The sequence below is a fragment of the Bolinopsis microptera genome, chromosome 11 (genome assembly GCF_026151205.1).
Source record: "Bolinopsis microptera isolate Bmic1 chromosome 11, MBARI_Bmic_1.0, whole genome shotgun sequence".
Classification (NCBI taxonomy): domain Eukaryota; kingdom Metazoa; phylum Ctenophora; class Tentaculata; order Lobata; family Bolinopsidae; genus Bolinopsis; species Bolinopsis microptera.
Genome location: NC_087082.1, coordinates 10,769,797 through 10,786,712, shown reverse-complemented (window position 1 = coordinate 10,786,712; position 16,916 = coordinate 10,769,797). Strand labels below are relative to the sequence as shown.

The window sequence follows — 16,916 nt, the reverse complement described above, 5'->3', positions numbered from 1 at the left end:
TCAAAGTGTCATATTTCTTGAAATTCGTATTTACTATTTATTTCAAATGTCCTATCTCTCATTTCTTATCTCGTGCCATGCTCTCGACATAACAGGTGCAAAACAGCTCATAATATATTTAATTCACATATCTTATTTCTCAAGATGATGTGTATGTCAACACAGTCACTTCTAGTTCTATGTATTAAGTTTCATGTTAATGTTGAAATGTTATAGCTTTTATTCTCCACTTGTTCTAGTTTCAAACAGTAGTTATACACACACTTACTTAATAGCTAGTTACTAATTATTTATTTACTAATTAAAATACTTGTTCTTAACCTTTTAATCACTTGAAGATGGTGGATTATGATGATATGTCAGATGAAGGTATTGTAGACTCGAGTGTTCCGTTACTCGGAGGAGACGGAGTGGAGAACAGCGTTCAGAGCAAGACTTCTGTTAAATCAGCCGTAAGTTATATGTTATTATTTATCTAATATTTGTTTATTATTTTATTATTAAACACCATATGTCTATGGTTAATTATGGTGCCCAGCTATTAATAGCATTATCATTTTTGGTGAAAATTTAAATATTAAACTATTCAAGCCTAATGAATACATAGGTTTCTGCTTAAACACTTACAGACTACAACCTTTCCCTCCCCAGAACCTAAACTGTCGCGATATGTAAATTATTAGTAATGAAATAACACCGCCTCTCAATTTTTCATCCCTTGTTTGTGTTTAACCTGTTGTTTTCTCTCTTCAGGGCTGGTTTAGATATGTGATAGTTTTGTTGCTGAGTTACGGCTTTATTATGGACTACATCCTACGTATCAATATCAGGTACCTAGTGTTATTATTTAGGTTAGTATTTAGGTTATTATTTAGGTACACACTTGTACTGCTCTCAACATCAGGTACCTAGTGTTATTATTCAGGTACACACTTGCAATGCTCTCAACATCAGGTACCTAGTGTTATTATTTAGGTTAGTATTTAGGTACACACTTGCAATGCTCTCAACATCAGGTACCTAGTGTTATTATTTAGGTTCTTATTTAGGTACACACTTGCAATGCTCTCAACATCAGGTACCCAGTGTTATTATTTAGGTACACACTTGCAATGCTCTCAACATCAGGTACCTAGTGTTATTATTTAGGTTCTTATTTAGGTACACACTTGCAATGCTCTCAACATCAGGTACCTAGTGTTATTATTTAGGTACACACTTGTACTGCTCTCAACATCAGGTACCTAGTGTTATTATTTAGGTACACACTTGCAATGCTCTCAACATCAGGTACCTAGTGTTATTATTTAGGTTCTTATTTAGGTACACACTTGCAATGCTCTCAACATCAGGTACCTAGTGTTATTATTTAGGTTCTTATTTAGGTACACACTTGCACTGCTCTCAACATCAGGTACCTAGTGTTATTATTTGGGTACACACTTGCAATGCTCTCAACATCAGGTACCTAGTGTTATTATTTAGGTTAGTATTTAGGTACACACTTGCAATGCTCTCAACATCAGGTACCTAGTGTTATTATTTAGGTACACACTTGCAATGCTCTCAACATCAGGTACCTAGTGTTATTATTTAGGTTCTTATTTAGGTACACACTTGCAATGCTCTCAACATCAGGTACCTAGTGTTATTATTTAGGTTCTTATTTAGGTACACACTTGCAAAGCTCTCAACATCAGGTACCTAGTGTTATTATTTAGGTTCTTATTTAGGTACACACTTGCAATGCTCTCAGCATCAGGTACCTAGTGTTATTATTTAGGTTCTTATTTAGGTACACACTTGCAATGCTCTCAACATCAGGTACCTAGTGTTATTATTTAGGTACACACTTGCAATGCTCTCAACATCAGGTACCCAGTGTTATTATTTAGGTACACACTTGCAATGCTCTCAACATCAGGTACCTAGTGTTATTATTTAGGTTCTTATTTAGGTACACACTTGCAATGCTCTCAACATCAGGTACCTAGTGTTATTATTTAGGTACACACTTGCAATGCTCTCAACATCAGGTACCCAGTGTTATTATTTAGATACACACTTGCAATGCTCTCAACATCAGGTACCTAGTGTTCTTATTTAGGTACACACTTGCAATGCTCTCAACATCAGGTACCCAGTGTTATTATTTAGGTACACACTTGCAATGCTCTCAACATCAGGTACCCAGTGTTATTATTTAGATACACACTTGCAATGCTCTCAACATCAGGTACCTAGTGTTCTTATTTAGGTACACACTTGCAATGCTCTCAACATCAGGTACCCAGTGTTATTATTTAGGTACACACTTGCAATGCTCTCAACATCAGGTACCTAGTGTTATTATTTAGGTTCTTATTTAGGTACACACTTGCAATGCTCTCAACATCAGGTACCTAGTGTTATTATTTAGGTTCTTATTTAGGTACACACTTGCAATGCTCTCAACATCAGGTACCTAGTGTTATTATTTAGGTTCTTATTTAGGTACACACTTGCAATGCTCTCAACATCAGGTACCTAGTGTTATTATTTAGGTTCTTATTTAGGTACACACTTGCAATGCTCTCAACATCAGGTACCTAGTGTTATTATTTAGGTTCTTATTTAGGTACACACTTGCAATGCTCTCAACATCAGGTACCTAGTGTTATTATTTAGGTTCTTATTTAGGTACACACTTGCAATGCTCTCAACATCAGGTACCTAGTGTTATTATTTAGGTTCTTATTTAGGTACACACTTGCAATGCTCTCAACATCAGGTACCTAGTGTTATTATTTAGGTTAGTATTTAGGTACACACTTGCAATGCTCTCAACATCAGGTACCTAGTGTTATTATTTAGGTACACACTTGCACTGCTCTCAACATCAGGTACCTAGTGTTATTATTTAGGTTCTTATTTAGGTACACACTTGCAATGCTCTCAACATCAGGTACCTAGTGTTATTATTTAGGTACACACTTGCACTGCTCTCAACATCAGGTACCTAGTGTTATTATTTAGGTACACACTTGCAATGCTCTCAACATCAGGTACCTAGTGTTATTATTTGGGTACACACTTGCAATGCTCTCAACATCAGGTACCTAGTGTTATTATTTAGGTACACACTTGCACTACTCTCAACATCAGGTACCTAGTGTTTATTTAGGTACACACTTGCAATGCTCTCAACATCAGGTACCTAGTGTTATTATTTAGGTACACACTTGCACTACTCTCAACATCAGGTACCTAGTGTTATTATTTAGGTACACACTTGCAATGCTCTTAACATCAGGTACCTAGTGTTATTATTTAGGTTCTTATTTAGGTACACACTTGCAATGCTCTCAACATCAGGTACCTAGTGTTATTATTTGGGTACACACTTGCAATGCTCTCAACATCAGGTACCTAGTGTTATTATTTCTTCTATAATAAGGTAAAACCCTTATAATGTATCAGACATCGTGTATATGTGTTATTTATTTTAGGTTCCATTATTATTGTTATTCCAATTTTATTCATACTATCAACATCAAGGTACGGCTTGTGTTATTTTTTGTTGAGGTTAGTATTTAGGATACCACACTTAGCACCTATCAACAAACAGGTAAACCAGGTTTATGGATTTTAAAGGTTTTATTTACGGGAAACCACTTGCAATGGGCTTCAGCCACCACGTCCCAGGCCAAGATATTGCTTTAAGGTCTCCGTTGCATGCTTCTCAACACAGCCATTTAAATTAAATTTAGGCTGTATTTAAGGTACACACTTGACAATGTCTCAATCATGTCCTTGACTTTTGCAATTAGGATAGATTATATGTACACACGCTAATGTCCAAAGCAGAGCACTGAAGGAAAGATGGAACTCATGTATTGTGTTTTTATTTATCCCAGAGGTACAACACTCACTGCTTCTTTAGAATGTTGGAAAGAAAGTTTATTTCCATAGGTCGAATGTATTATTGGTGTGTACACTTGCTATCTTCAAAACCAGTTAGTACCTTGTTATTAATTAGGTCTCTGCTCATTTCCAGAAACAGTTAATGCTCTGTAACAAGGCTTCATTTATCAATTTCAACTTGCAATGTCTCTCAATATAGGTTTCTAGTTTTTATTTAGGGTATTTTTTGTAATCTCAAAAATGTTTCTAGTTTATTATTAAGTCACACATTGACAATACCCTACTAATACGGTATATTTGCCTATGTTTATGAATTTAAGAATTATGTGGGTACTTACTTTAATACCCAACATCAGTAAGTACCTATTTAACATTTAGTTATCACCGCAAAAGCCGGCAAGGATGGGTCCTAATATATATTTTGTCTGAAGGGGGTTCCTTTTTTAAAGGGCCAACACTTTCAATTGCTCATACGACTTAGTAAAGGGACCTGATTGCACACCTGTATCTTATATCATCATAGTATTTCTATCGGTACCGTTCAATAGTCTCTCCAACAATACAGGTACTTATTTTTTTTTAATTTGTAACCACTTGGCTTCTTCGACATTTTAGAGCTAGTGATAAGTATAGATCTATATGTAGGTACACACTGCACATAGCGCTCAACGATCACTTACCTAGTGTTTATTATTATAGCGATGCACATTGAAGGATCTGCATACAACATTAGTACATAAGTGTTTTATTTATTAGTACATTGCTCTCTGATATTCCTAGTGATTTACCACTTGCAATGCTCTCAATACATCAGGTACCTAGTTGTTATTATTTAGGTACACACTTGCAATGCTCTCAACATCAGGTACCTAGTGTTATTATTTAGGTACACACTTGCAATGCTCTCAACATCAGGTACCTAGTGTTATTATTTAGGTACACACTTGCAATGCTCTCAACATCAGGTAACCTTGTGTTATTATTTAGGTACACACTTGCAATGCTCTCAACATCAGGTACCTAGTGTTATTATTTAGGTACACACTTGCAATGCTCTCAACATCAGGTACCTAGTGTTATTATTTAGGTACACACTTGCAATGCTCTCAACATCAGGTACTAGTGTTATTATTTAGGTACACACTTGCAATGCTCTCAACATCAGGTACCTAGTGTTATTATTTAGGTTCTTATTTAGGTACACACTTGCAATGCTCCTCAACATCAGGTACCTAGTGTTATTATTTAGGTACACACTTGCAATGCTCTCAACATCAGGTACCTAGTGTTATAATTTAGGTTCTTATTTAGGTACACACTTGCAATACTCTCAACATCAGGTACCTAGTGTTATTATTTAGGTACACACTTGCAATGCTCTCAACTTCAGGTACCTAGTGTTATTATTTAGGTTCTTATTTAGGTACACACTTGCAATGCTCTCAACATCAGGTACCTAGTGTTATTATTTAGGTTCTTATTTAGGTACACACTTGCAATACTCTCAACATCAGGTACCTAGTGTTATTATTTAGGTTCTTATTTAGGTACACACTTGCAATGCTCTCAACATCAGGTACCTAGTGTTATTATTTAGGTACACACTTGCAATGCTCTCAACATCAGGTACCTAGTGTTATTATTTAGGTTCTTATTTAGGTACACACTTGCAATGCTCTCAACATAAGGTACCTAGTGTTATTATTTAGGTACACACTTGCAATGCTCTCAGCATCAGGTACCTAGTGTTAGTATTTAGGTTCTTATTTAGGTACACACTTGCAATGCTCTCAACATCAGGTACCTAGTGTTATTATTTAGGTTCTTATTTAGGTACACACTTGCAATGCTCTCAACATAAGGTACCTAGTGTTATTATTTAGGTTCTTATTTAGGTACACACTTGCAATGCTCTCAACATCAGGTACCTAGTGTTATTATTTAGGTACACACTTGCAATGCTCTCAACATCAGGTACCTAGTGTTATTATTTAGGTTAGTATTTAGGTACACACTTGCAATGCTCTCAACATCAGGTACCTAGTGTTATTATTTAGGTTAGTATTTAGGTACACACTTGCAATGCTCTCAACATCAGGTACCTAGTGTTATTATTTAGGTTCTTATTTAGGTACACACTTGCACTGCTCTCAACATCAGGTACCTAGTGTTATTATTTAGGTTCTTATTTAGGTACACACTTGCAATGCTCTCAACATCAGGTACCTAGTGTTATTATTTAGGTTAGTATTTAGGTACACACTTGCACTGCTCTCAACATCAGGTACCTAGTGTTATTATTTAGGTTCTTATTTAGGTACACACTTGCAATGCTCTCAACATCAGGTACCTAGTGTTATTATTTAGGTACACACTTGCAATGCTCTCAACATCAGGTACCTAGTGTTATTATTTAGGTTCTTATTTAGGTACACACTTGCAATGCTCTCAACATCATGTACCTAGTGTTATTATTTAGGTACACACTTGCAATGCTCTCAACATCAGGTACCTAGTGTTATTATTTAGGTTCTTATTTAGGTACACACTTGCAATGCTCTCAACATCAGGTACCTAGTGTTATTATTTAGGTACACACTTGCACTGCTCTCAACATCAGGTACCTAGTGTTATTATTTAGGTTCTTATTTAGGTACACACTTGCAATGCTCTCAACATCAGGTACCTAGTGTTATTATTTAGGTACACACTTGCAATGCTCTCAACATCAGGTACCTAGTGTTATTATTTAGGTACACACTTGCAATGCTCTCAACATCAGGTACCTAGTGTTATTATTTAGGTACACACTTGCAATACTCTCAACATCAGGTACCTAGTGTTATAATTTAGGTTATTATTTAGGTACACACTTGCAATGCTCTCAACATCAGGTACCTAGTGTTATTATTTAGGTACACACTTGCAATACTCTCAACATCGGGTACCTAGTGTTATTATTTAGGTTCTTATTTAGGTACACACTTGCAATGCTCTCAACATCAGGTACCTAGTGTTATTATTTAGGTTAGTATTTAGGTACACACTTGCAATGTTCTCAACATCAGGTACCTAGTGTTATTATTTAGGTACACACTTGCAATGCTCTCAACATTAGGTACCTAGTGTTATAATTTAGGTTCTTATTTAGGTACACACTTGCAATGCTCTCAACATCAGGTACCTAGTGTTATTATTTAGGTACACACTTGCAATGCTCTCAACATTAGGTACCTAGTGTTATTATTTAGGTTCTTATTTAGGTACACACTTGCAATGCTCTCAACATCAGGTACCTAGTGTTATTATTTAGGTACACACTTGCAATGCTCTCAACATCAGGTACCTAGTGTTATTATTTAGGTACACACTTGCAATGCTCTCAACATCAGGTACCTAGTGTTATTATTTAGGTACACACTTGCAATGCTCTCAACATCAGGTACCTTGTGTTATTATTTAGGTACACACTTGCAATGCTCTCAACATCAGGTACCTAGTGTTATTATTTAGGTACACACTTGCAATGCTCTCAACATCAGGTACCTAGTGTTATTATTTAGGTACACACTTGCAATGCTCTCAACATCAGGTACCTAGTGTTATTATTTAGGTACACACTTGCAATGCTCTCAACATCAGGTACCTAGTGTTATTATTTAGGTTCTTATTTAGGTACACACTTGCAATGCTCTCAACATCAGGTACCTAGTGTTATTATTTAGGTACACACTTGCAATGCTCTCAACATCAGGTACCTAGTGTTATAATTTAGGTTCTTATTTAGGTACACACTTGCAATACTCTCAACATCAGGTACCTAGTGTTATTATTTAGGTACACACTTGCAATGCTCTCAACATCAGGTACCTAGTGTTATTATTTAGGTTCTTATTTAGGTACACACTTGCAATGCTCTCAACATCAGGTACCTAGTGTTATTATTTAGGTTCTTATTTAGGTACACACTTGCAATACTCTCAACATCAGGTACCTAGTGTTATTATTTAGGTTCTTATTTAGGTACACACTTGCAATGCTCTCAACATCAGGTACCTAGTGTTATTATTTAGGTACACACTTGCAATGCTCTCAACATCAGGTACCTAGTGTTATTATTTAGGTTCTTATTTAGGTACACACTTGCAATGCTCTCAACATCAGGTACCTAGTGTTATTATTTAGGTTCTTATTTAGGTACACACTTGCAATGCTCTCAACATCAGGTACCTAGTGTTATTATTTAGGTACACACTTGCAATGCTCTCAACATAAGGTACCTAGTGTTATTATTTAGGTACACACTTGCAATGCTCTCAGCATCAGGTACCTAGTGTTAGTATTTAGGTTCTTATTTAGGTACACACTTGCAATGCTCTCAACATCAGGTACCTAGTGTTATTATTTAGGTTCTTATTTAGGTACACACTTGCAATGCTCTCAACATAAGGTACCTAGTGTTATTATTTAGGTTCTTATTTAGGTACACACTTGCAATGCTCTCAACATCAGGTACCTAGTGTTATTATTTAGGTACACACTTGCAATGCTCTCAACATAAGGTACCTAGTGTTATTATTTAGGTACACACTTGCAATGCTCTCAACATCAGGTACCTAGTGTTATTATTTAGGTTAGTATTTAGGTACACACTTGCAATGCTCTCAACATCAGGTACCTAGTGTTATTATTTAGGTACACACTTGCAATGCTCTCAACATCAGGTACCTAGTGTTATTATTTAGGTACACACTTGCAATGCTCTTAACATAAGGTACCTAGTGTTATTATTTAGGTACACACTTGCAATGCTCTCAACATCAGGTACCTAGTGTTATTATTTAGGTACACACTTGCAATGCTCTCAACATCAGGTACCTAGTGTTATTATTTAGGTACACACTTGCAATGCTCTCAACATAAGGTACCTAGTGTTATTATTTAGGTAAACACTTGCAATGCTCTCAACATCAGGTACCTAGTGTTATTATTTAGGTACACACTTGCAATGCTCTCAACATAAGGTACCTAGTGTTATTATTTAGGTACACACTTGCAATGCTCTCAACATCAGGTACCTAGTGTTATTATTTAGGTAAACACTTGCAATGCTCTCAACATCAGGTACCTAGTGTTATTATTTAGGTTCTTATTTAGGTTAGTATTTAGGTACACACTTGCAATGCTCTCAACATCAGGTACCTAGTGTTAGTATTTAGGTTCTTATTTAGGTACACACTTGCAATGCTCTCAACATCAGGTACCTAGTGTTATTATTTAGGTACACACTTGCAATGCTCTCAACATCAGGTACCTAGTGTTATTATTCAGGTACACACTTTCAATGCTCTCAACATCAGGTACCTAGTGTTATTATTTAGGTTCTTATTTAGGTACACACTTGCAATGCTCTCAACATCAGGTACCTAGTGTTAGTATTTAGGTTCTTATTTAGGTACACACTTGCAATGCTCTCAACATCAGGTACCTAGTGTTATTATTTAGGTACACACTTGCAATGCTCTCAACATCAGGTACCTAGTGTTATTATTTAGGTACACACTTGCAATGCTCTCAACATCAGGTACCTAGTGTTATTATTTAGGTACACACTTGCAATGCTCTCAACATCAGGTACCTAGTGTTATTATTTAGGTTCTTATTTAGGTACACACTTGCAATGCTCTCAACATCAGGTACCTAGTGTTAGTATTTAGGTTCTTATTTAGGTACACACTTGCAATGCTCTCAACATCAGGTACCTAGTGTTATTATTTAGGTACACACTTGCAATGCTCTCAACATCAGGTACCTAGTGTTATTATTTAGGTACACACTTGCAATGCTCTCAACATCAGGTACCTAGTGTTATTATTTAGGTACACACTTGCAATACTCTCAACATCAGGTACCTAGTGTTATTATTTAGGTACACACTTGTACTGCTCTCAACATCAGGTACCTAGTGTTATTATTTAGGTACACACTTGCAATGCTCTCAACATCAGGTACCTAGTGTTATTATTTAGGTACACACTTGCAATGCTCTCAACATCAGGTACCTAGTGTTATTATTTAGGTACACACTTGCAATGCTCTCAACATCAGGTACCTAGTGTTAGTATTTAGGTTCTTATTTAGGTACACACTTGCAATGCTCTCAACATCAGGTACCTAGTGTTATTATTTAGGTACACACTTGCAATGCTCTCAACATCAGGTACCTAGTGTTATTATTTAGGTACACACTTGCAATGCTCTCAACATCAGGTACCTAGTGTTATTATTTAGGTACACACTTGCAATGCTCTCAACATCAGGTACCTAGTGTTATTATTTAGGTACACACTTGCAATGCTCTCAACATCAGGTACCTAGTGTTATTATTTAGGTTCTTATTTAGGTACACACTTGCAATGCTCTCAACATTAGGTACCTAGTGTTATTATTTAGGTACACACTTGCAATGCTCTCAACATCAGGTACCTAGTGTTATTATTTAGGTACACACTTGCAATGCTCTCAACATCAGGTACCTAGTGTTATTATTTAGGTTCTTATTTAGGTACACACTTGCAATGCTCTCAACATCAGGTACCTAGTGTTATTATTTAGGTTCTTATTTAGGTACACACTTGCAATGCTCTCAACATCAGGTACCTAGTGTTATTATTTAGGTACACACTTGCAATGCTCTCAACATCAGGTACCTAGTGTTATTATTTAGGTTAGTATTTAGGTTATTATTTAGGTACACACTTGCAATGCTCTCAACATCAGGTACCTAGTGTTATTATTTGGGTACACACTTGCAATGCTCTCAACATCAGGTACCTAGTGTTATTATTTAGGTACACACTTGCAATGCTCTCAACATCAGGTACCTAGTGTTATTATTTAGGTACACACTTGCAATGCTCTCAACATCAGGTACCTAGTGTTATTATTTAGGTACACACTTGCAATGCTCTCAACATCAGGTACCTAGTGTTATTATTTGGGTACACACTTGCAATGCTCTCAACATCAGGTACCTAGTGTTATTATTTAGGTACACACTTGCAATGCTCTCAACATCAGGTACCTAGTGTTATTATTTAGGTACACACTTGCAATGCTCTCAACATCAGGTACCTAGTGTTATTATTTAGGTACACACTTGCAATGCTCTCAACATCAGGTACCTAGTGTTATTATTTAGGTACACACTTGCAATGCTCTCAACATCAGGTACCTAGTGTTATTATTTAGGTTCTTATTTAGGTACACACTTGCAATGCTCTCAACATCAGGTACCTAGTGTTATTATTTAGGTTCTTATTTAGGTACACACTTGCAATGCTCTCAACATCAGGTACCTAGTGTTATTATTTAGGTACACACTTGCAATGCTCTCAACATCAGGTACCTAGTGTTATTATTTAGATACACACTTGCAATGCTCTCAACATCAGGTACCTAGTGTTAGTATTTAGGTACACACTTGCAATGCTCTCAACATCAGGTACCTAGTGTTATTATTTAGGTTCTTATTTAGGTACACACTTGCAATGCTCTCAACATCAGGTACCTAGTGTTATTATTTAGGTACACACTTGCAATGCTCTCAACATCAGGTACCTAGTGTTATTATTTAGGTTCTTATTTAGGTACACACTTGCAATGCTCTCAACATCAGGTACCTAGTGTTATTATTTAGGTACACACTTGCAATACTCTCAACATCAGGTACCTAGTGTTATTATTTAGGTTCTTATTTAGGTACACACTTGCAATGCTCTCAACATCAGGTACCTAGTGTTATTATTTAGGTACACACTTGCAATGCTCTCAACATCAGGTACCTAGTGTTATTATTTAGGTACACACTTGCAATGCTCTCAACATCAGGTACCTAGTGTTATTATTTAGGTTCTTATTTAGGTACACACTTGCAATGCTCTCAACATCAGGTACCTAGTGTTATTATTTAGGTACACACTTGCACGTTATCATGTCTTGCTCACAGCCCATTCCAAGATTGAATTGCCGTTAGCCGCTGTATATCCAGGGGTAGGAGGGGTGTCGGGGACGGTATGAAGAAAGCGATCAAGTGCTGCCTTGAATTTTGGCAAGGTTGGGATAGACTTGATGTCGTGAGGCACAGCGTTATACAAAGCAGAAGCCACTGAAGGGAAAGAATGGAACCTCATGGTATTGGTGCCTTTGTATTTTGATCCGCCAAGAGGACGAAGACATGTAACCCCTCTTCTTTGAGAGACGAGAGTGTTGGAAAGAAATGTTTATTTCCATATGGTCAGAATCGTACGTGACGTTGGGTGATTGGGTGGGTCATATTTTCTTCCAAAACACAGTTAGTACTCTTGTACTAAGTGGTGGGTCTGCTGCTCATTTCCCAGAAAAACAGTTAGCACATGGTAGTAAGGGGCTTCATTTTACCTCAAATTTCAATTTTGGGAATGGGTTTTGAGGTTGTATAGAGGTTTTTTTGAGTTTTTTTAAGGGTTTTTTTGTAATTTAAAAATTGTTTTGTAACTTTTTATCTAATTCAACTACATTGAAAACAAAACCCCTACTAAATAGCGGGTATAATTTGCCCATTTCCAATGTTTAATGAGCTGTTTAAAGCAATTTATGGGTGGGTATCTTATTTTATATACCCAGACTCAGTAAGTACCGTGATTTCGCAACAGTTCTAGTTAGTACCGCAAAAGCCGGCAAAAGGGGGTGGGTGTCCTAAATATTATCCGAAAAAGCAATTAGTACCGTGAAGGGGGTGGGTGGGTCCTTTTTGTAAAGTCCAAAACTGCACTTATTCGACGTCACGTACGGCACTTAGTAATAGTACCTGATCCCCCCGGCACACCCTGTACACTGTAGTACTCATCATACGTATTTGTCCTATCGTATACCGTTTTCCGAGCAAAGGCAAGTTACTGAGGTTAGTTCATTCTTTTTCTTTTACATTTTAACCCCACTGGTGCTTCTTCGAAGATTCTAGAGCTAGGATGAAGTATGATAACTATACCCTGTATGGTATCCACAGCTCCACAGAACGACAGCTTCTAACTGCATACACCTCTACCATAGCCATATCATCTCTTATAGGCGATGCTCTAATATTGATAGGATCCTTGACATACAATGCAATTAATCTTCAAAAAGTCATGGTCGTGTTTATTCAGTACATTGCTCTTGCTGATATCTTCCTAGTGATTTTCACTGTCTTGCCGGAAGTAGTCTCACTAGCTCTGAACAGATGGGTGTTCGGCGAACTCTTCTGTCGTATAGAATATTGTGTTACCTACAGTGTTTTAGGAACTTTCCTTCTCCTAATTGTTGCGCTGTCTCTGACCAAGTTGCTGATCCTGAAATATCCGTTCAGAGCTGTCCATCTCTCCACAAAGATCGCTCATATTTCATCACTCGTCTGCTTCGTTTGCAGCTTCGTATTAGCAGCGCTGCCTGTCCTGACAAAGATAGATGATATCTACTTCAGCTACCTTACCTACACCTGTCAGTTCAGCAGATCTTCATCTCAAGACAGCTGGTTCTTAAAGATCACCTTCATCTTAATCGGATTAGTATCGCTCATTAGTTTGGTGGTTGTGATGGTGAGCAATGTCATGATTATCATCACAGCTAAGAAGATCACTGCTAGAGGACCAGGAGGACTCCAGTGGAGGGGGGTGATGACAGTGGTGCTCACTGTAGCTGTCTTCACTGTCGCTAATCTACCGGGAGCTATCTGCGATGCAGTTAGCTACTTTGTGAAGGATGCCCCAACGGAGATGTCCCAGTTCTGGCATTTTTATTTTTTTAGGATTGGGTATGCGATTGGGTCCCTGAATTTGATGTCCAACTTCTACATTTACACACTGTCTCTCAGCAGCTTCAGGGAGTTCCTTAACTCCAGGATAGTGACGATATCAGCAATCCTCGGCAGATTGTTTACTCAAACTGAAGTTAGAATAAATTCTGGGGAAGAGGAACGACAAAGACTTATTTGTGACTAATAAAGAGCTGACTTCACGATACTCTCGTATTTTTTGATGAGCAATTAACAATTAATTTAATAAAACGAACAGCGCTGATTAACAAGCTGATGAGACATTAATCAGCGATGCGATTTTAAAACTTTTTGCGACGGTCCCTAAAAGTAAAGTCTCTTATCTCTGCTGATGGATAATGGACATATTATTAAAATCTATCTGTATTAACTAACGAAAATATGTGCGATTACCAGACATCCCATTTATCACTTTGCTAATTCATTTTGTTTTGTTGTACTATTTCTATTAAACAATAATGTTAAATCATGGATCATTTTGGTTTAGTACCTTGAGTTTTAAAATTTGTTAAGTTTGGTCTGTTTCTTTCTAAACTTGAGTTGTAAATTGGATATGAGTTTTCCTTTTCAAATGATCCCATAAATGCTGAGTGCTGACCCTGCAATTTCACTGAAAATGCCTTGCTCCAATAATTTTCTTCACTCTGTAAATTGGTAGAGATATTTTCCCTACTCTTGCTGAAGGCAAAAAGATCGTAGGTAATTGGATATATGAGGTAATTAGGTAAAACTAAAAGCAAAGTGGTGCATAGTAACGGCATAGTATAGATAATATAATATTATAATATTAATATATTGTTCATTATTGGTAACCCTATTTTACTCACTGCATTTTTCCTATCATAACCTCATTTTCTTGATTTAATGAAGTCCAGCCAACCTCTGTCCTTCATTATTAATAAATTTAGGTCAATCCACTTAGGAGTCATTATAACTCATATATATATTTTAAATATAAATATTTAAAAATATATACTTAAAATAAGAATTATTTTTGATTGAATAGTTGAATGAATGATGATTTTTCAGTTTCGCGTTAGATAGTGAGATGGTGGTTGCCCCAGAAAATTGTACTTTAAATGATACAAGATGTTGGTCTCAAGCTAAACAAGGTACTTAACTCGGCTTTCTTTTCTGCCTCTTGTATTTTTTCATTAACATTACAGATAATTAACATATCATATCCAGTTTAAGATCGGTCTTTAAATTCAATGATAATAGAGTTCGGGTAACGTATTTCCACATCGAGTGAAAATTAAAAATATTTTTCCTAGGTTACGTTTTGAGCTCCTTTTTCTGGGGCTACTGGGCCACGCAGCTTCCGGGCGCTGTGATATGCTGTTATTTTGGGGCCAGCAAAGTCTTTGGTATCGGCCTCTTCATCGCCATCCTAGCAACCTTCCTTTGTCCTTTTATCTCTGGTGTCAACTTTTGGCTGTTCATTGCACTGCGTCTTTTCATTGGATTGGGGCAAGGTGTAACATTCCCAGTGGCCCTGAACATCATTGCAAACTGGGCCCCTTCTTCTCAGTTTGCCACGTTTATAGCTTTAGGGGGCGGTGGTCAGTACCTGGGGGCTGTCCTGGCGAACTCTGTTTCTGGACTGTTAGCTTCTGGTAGCTTTTTAGAGGGCTGGCCCAGTCTTTTCTATGTGTATGGAGGCTGTGGAGTACTATGGGCTCTGCTATGGTTTGTCTTTGTTAGAGATGATCCGGCCACATCATACTGGACTTCCACCGCTGAAAAGGAGTACTTGGCCGCGACTACAGTCCCGAGGAAAGCAGTTCAGATATCTGAAATACCCTGGAAAAGTATTCTGAAGAGCGGACGATTTTGGTCAACTTGTGTCATACACACTTGTAATGGGTATGTTAATAATGCCAAACTCGAAGAATGGTTATTTCTACTCTCAACTTTTAAATTTCGAAAAATTCAAGAATCTTTGACCTGTTATTTACGAATTATGCAATTCAATCCGAAATTTCTCAGGTATGGGTACTTCATGTTACTGTCAGACATTCCCAAGTTTATGATCGAAGTTTTGCAGTACAACATGAAAGACTCCGGGTTTATAGCCTCGCTACCTTACGTCATGATTTACCTTGGTTACACTTCGGTGGATACCTTTCTGATCTTCTTGTTAGAAACAAAATACTGTCAAAAACGTGGACAAGAAGATGGTGTAGTATTGCGGCCATGTTCATTCCCGCCATTCTTCTGACTGGCATGGCCTACTGTGAAAACAATGTCCCCATCCTGATTCTCATGAATATAGCAATGTATTTCCAGGGTTACGCTAACCCCTGCTATTATGTGAATTATGCTGATCTCTCTCCTCGCTTCTCTGCCATCCTTTGTGGTATTGGTAACGGACTTTGTGCTGTAGCTGGGATCCTGGGCCCCATCGCTGTTGGTCTCCTTGTCAATGATGTTGATCCGAATGATCATGATAAACTGCATGAACGTTGGAAAATAGCCTTCCTATCGGCTTCAGCGGTCTGGATGTTTGGATCTGTTCAGTACTGTGTGTTTGGTTCTGCAGAAGTTCAGCCCTGGAATTCCCATGGGTTGGAGGAGGAAACGTCTGTGGAGGATGAAGATCTTCTGTATGCTTACGCCGAAGAAAGCAGCCGAGGCTTCGGTATTTAGAGGATTACACTGTCCAAGGCTCTGACTTGTAACTGATTGGTATTTGAGCTCTTCATTGACAAATGAGACTCAGTGTTTTGTGTGAATAAAAAGGTAATAAAGTATTTTCATCCTATTACACACATTCACTGACTAGCGACAAAAATTAATTATTTGTTGTTTTAAAATTGATATTTGTTATAATTGTAGTGGTTACAGTATGAGTATTTTGATATCAGAAGAATGATTGTTTTGTTGAGTGTACCGTTGTTTATGCTTTATTTTTTTAACTGACCAATTATTTTAAAATCTATTATATATATGTCAGAAAGTACGAATTGTTTTTGATTTCATTTTTTGATTTCATTGTTATGACGAATCACATTGTATTTGATAATATGTTTTGTGCAGATTTTAAAACTCAAGAAGTAAACTTGTTTTTGTTTCTTGTCACACGATGCAATTTAAATATTGTGAATAACGAGCTTTAATTTTATGAGAGTTGTTTGCACTATGTAAAGCTTCCACAAATATG

General features: G+C 37.0%; 1 pseudogene; it reads left to right on the top strand.

Moving 5' to 3' along the window:
• The first annotated feature begins 342 nt into the window (after positions 1 to 342).
• LOC134822947 (putative inorganic phosphate cotransporter) lies at positions 343 to 16,484 on the top strand (annotated as a pseudogene).
• Positions 16,485 to 16,916: the final 432 nt, after the last annotated feature.